Source organism: Catharus ustulatus, chromosome 28 (genome assembly GCF_009819885.2).
Source record: "Catharus ustulatus isolate bCatUst1 chromosome 28, bCatUst1.pri.v2, whole genome shotgun sequence".
Lineage (NCBI taxonomy): Eukaryota > Metazoa > Chordata > Aves > Passeriformes > Turdidae > Catharus > Catharus ustulatus.
The window spans coordinates 5,170,258-5,174,047 of record NC_046248.1 but is presented as its reverse complement, the minus strand read 5'-3'; the positions used below and the strand labels follow the sequence as shown (position 1 = coordinate 5,174,047).

Below are 3,790 nucleotides of genomic sequence, written 5' to 3'. Positions count from 1 at the left end.
GACCTTTCCTGTTTTTCATCCTCCCCTGAGGGAGCTCCAGCACTTTGAGTCAGCCAGGAACAGCTCTGGATGTGGGGCTGGGGGTGGATTCCCACTGCCAGCTCTGGTTTGAGACCTGCCTGCTGCTCAGGGCATGGCAGGGTTGTGGTTCCACCTTGATTTTGGGAGCATTTCCCCATCCCTGGCACCCCCTGCAGCAGGTGCAGCCCTTCCCTGCCTCTCTCAGCTCTGAGAATCCCAAGGGTCAAGGCAAGGAGTGGAATTCCCAGGGAAGGAGAGCAATTCCCAGCCAGGAGAGCCATTCCCAGGGAAGGAGAGCCATTCCCAGGCAAGGAGAGCAATTCCCAGGCAAGGAGAGCCATTCCCAGGCCAGGAGAGCCATTCCCAGGGAAGGAGAGAAATTCCCAGGGAGGGAGAACAATTCCCAGAGAAGGAGAGCCATTCCCAGATAAGGAGAGCCATTCCCAGGGAAGCAGAGCCATTCCCAGGCAAGGAGAGCCATTCCCAGGGAAGCAGAGCCATTCCCAGGGAAGCAGAGCCATTCCCAGGGAAGGAGAGCCATTCCCAGATAAGGAGAGCCATTCCCAGGGAAGGAGAGCAATTCCCAGGCCAGGAGAGCAATTCCCAGGGAAGCAGAGCCATTCCCAGGGAAGGAGAGCCATTCCCAGATAAGGAGAGCCATTCCCAGGGAAGGAGAGCCATTCCCAGATAAGGAGAGCAATTCCCAGGGAAGGAGAGCCATTCCCAGGGAAGGAGAGCAATTCCCAGGGAAGGAGAGCCATTCCCAGGGAAGGAGAGCAATTCCCAGGGAAGGAGAGCCATTCCCAGGGAAGGAGAGCAATTCCCAGGGAAGGAGAGCCATTCCCAGGGAAGCAGAGCCATTCCCAGGGAAGCAGAGCCATTCCCAGGGAAGGAGAGCAATTCCCAGGGAAGCAGAGCCATTCCCAGGGAAGGAGAGCCATTCCCAGATAAGGAGAGCCATTCCCAAGCAAGGACAGCCATTCCCAGGCCAGAAGAACAATTCCCAGGCTCCTTCCCAGCCTGCTGGGATTCTGCTCTGGGTTCAGGAGCTTTCCAGCAGCTCTGAATCACACCAAGCCCAAGCCCTATTATTAGACTCTGCAAAGTGCTGCCTTAGAGACAGGTTTGCTCACAAATCCCCAGGATTTTCTCTGTGCCTCTCCAAAGGAGCTGGGATCTGTGCTGGGCCAGCCCTGCCTGTCCTGCTCTGCTGGGGGAGCTTCTCCCCACCCCAGCCCATCCTTGCAGCCCCCAAATTCCAGCTGTGGGGTCACACACCCACCCCAGGGTGGCAGTCCTGGCTTTGTGACCTGCAGCTCGCTCTGCAGGCTGAGCTGTGCAGCTCCTGTCCCTCCTGTTCAGCCTGGAGGGTCCCTGCTGGGACCTGGCCGGGTTTAACCCCATTCCTGGCCGGGTTTAACCCCATTCCTGGCCGGGTTTAACCCCATTCCTGGCCGGGTTTAACCCCTCTCCTGCTGGGTTTAACGCCTCTGCTGCTGGGTTTAACCCCACTCTTGGCTGGGTCTAACCCCACTCCTCGCTGGGTCTAACCAGGCCGGGTCTAACCCCACTCCTGCTGGGTTTAACCCCTCTCCTGCTGGGTCTAACCTGGCCAGGTCTAACCCCACTCCTAACCAGGTTTAACCGCACTCCTGCTGGGTCTAACCTGGCCAGGTTTAACCCCACTCCTGATGGGTTTATCCCCACTCTTGGCTGGGTTTAACCCCACTCCTGGCTGGGTCTAACCCCTCTCCTGCTGGGTCTAACCTGGCTGGGTCTAACCCCACCCCTGGCCAAGTCTAACCCCACTCCTGGCTGGATTTAACCCCACTCCTGGCCGGGTTTAACCCCTCTCATGCTGGGTCTAACCCCACTCCTGGCCAGGTCTAACCAGGCCAGGTCTAACCCCTCTCATGGCCAGGTCTAACCCCACTCCTGCTGGGTCTAACATGGCCAGGTTTAACCCCTCTCCTGGCCGGGAAATGCTGCTCCAGCTCTCCCTCAGGTTCCCAGGAGAGGGCACCGTGCTCCAGAGATCCGGGCAGAGCCGGGTTTGGGGCTGGGGATGGGCTGGGGATCGGGCTTTGGCCGCAGGTAAAATCCAGGATGTCAGGATGGGAGCTGCAGCCGCCTCTGGAGGAGCTGGTGCTGATTTTTTCCCTCCTACAGGACCCTGAGCTGTCCCAGTTTGAGCAGTTCCAGGTCCCATGGACCATCCCTGCCTCACTGGGATTATTTGTGGGTCTGGTTTTCTCCACAGAGCTGACACTTATTGACAGATATTCCATTCTGTATGGGAAAATCAGGATTAATTCCTTTCTCTCAGTTGGGCTCCCTGGGCTCTGTCTCACACAGTTTGCTAACAAACATTTTAAACCTTTGGTGGTGCAAAATAAAAAGTTGTGTGAGCTGCTGGGAAATGCAGAGCTGTGTTTGTTCCTCCCAGCAAAGGCAGGCTGGAGAGGGGAATCCCTGAGAAGGATTAGTGCAATCCTCACTCACTTTTTGGGGCCCAAATGGGTGAGAGAGAACAGTAATTCATGAGAAAATGGGTGGTCTGCTTTATCCATTTTGTGAAAACCAGGAGAACAAGGCAGAGCAAACCACAGGACCTTTTTATTTTCCTTTTCCACATCATAAAAACTCGCTGGGATTTTGGCTGCAGCGTGTGAATTCCACGGCTCTCAGGCTGGGAGGTATTTTAAATGTTTAAACAAAAGGGGAAGAGAAGATTTCAGGCAGCTCAGCAACAGTGCCAGGGTTAATGGGGCTGTGTCTGAAATGTCACCTGGGCTGTGGGTGCAGGAATGATTTACAGACCCTGAGATCCTGGGGGTGAATTTGGGCTGGTTTTGTGCTGGAGCTGTGCCAGGGGAGGTTTAATTTGGATATCAGGACAGTGTTCTTTGCTGGGCACAGGGAATGGGCTCATCCCGAGCTGCCAGAGCTCCAGGAGCACCTGGACAATGCACAGAGGGGATTTTGGGGGGTGTGCAGGCTGGACCCACCATCCCTTCCATCCAGGGTGTTCTGTGGCTCTGTTATTTTGCTGGTGAGCTCTGGGATGAGTTTCTGTGCTCTCTGCACCTCCAGAGGGGTGATGGAAATTGCTGATGTGTTCTTGTGCCCCAAATCACTGCCCAGTTCTGACTGAAGGATGGAGCTTGGGCAGCAAATTCTGCTGCAGGCACAAAGCAGATTCCTGCAGTCCCTTGAGAGTCTTTGATAGAGGACAGGGAGGGTTCAGCAGCTCCCCGGGAGGAGCTGGGCTTGGTTTCCTGCTCTGCTGGAGCACTCAGAGCTGCTGGTGCTCTGTACTGGCTCCAGGAGAGCTCATTTCCCTGCCAGGGAATCCCCTGGGTGTTTGCAGCTCCTCCTGGGGGCTCTGGGATTCTCCTGGCCCTGAGCAGAGCCATTGTGCACATCCAGTGCCACCCTCCAGAAATATTTGCTGAGGGATTTCCTTGTGTTCTGTGAGATGAGCTGGCTTTTCCCCCCTCACCAGTCAATATTTACTGTCCCAAACGAGCTGTTAAAATGTTGTTTTTGGTGTTTGTTCCTCCTGCCCCGGAGTCTCCCACACTGGCAGCTTTTGTTTGGGTGGGGAACCCTCCAGGGACTGCCAGGTGCTGTTTGCATCCTCTCCTCTCACAGTTCCAAATGCCTCAGGGAAGGCTGGAGCTTGGGAAGGGAAACCCCAAATCATTTATTGAATTCCAGGGTGAAATCCTGACAGGAAATCCCAGATCATTCATTCAATCCCAAGGTG

At 55.5% G+C, this 3,790-nt stretch overlaps 1 long non-coding RNA gene across 1 annotated transcript; it reads left to right on the top strand.

Moving 5' to 3' along the window:
- The first annotated feature begins 1,821 nt into the window (after positions 1-1,821).
- Positions 1,822-2,437, top strand: LOC117008141. The gene is made up of 2 exons (XR_004420270.1): positions 1,822-1,862; positions 1,979-2,437. It is a non-coding gene; the product is annotated as an uncharacterized LOC117008141 (long non-coding RNA).
- Positions 2,438-3,790: the final 1,353 nt, after the last annotated feature.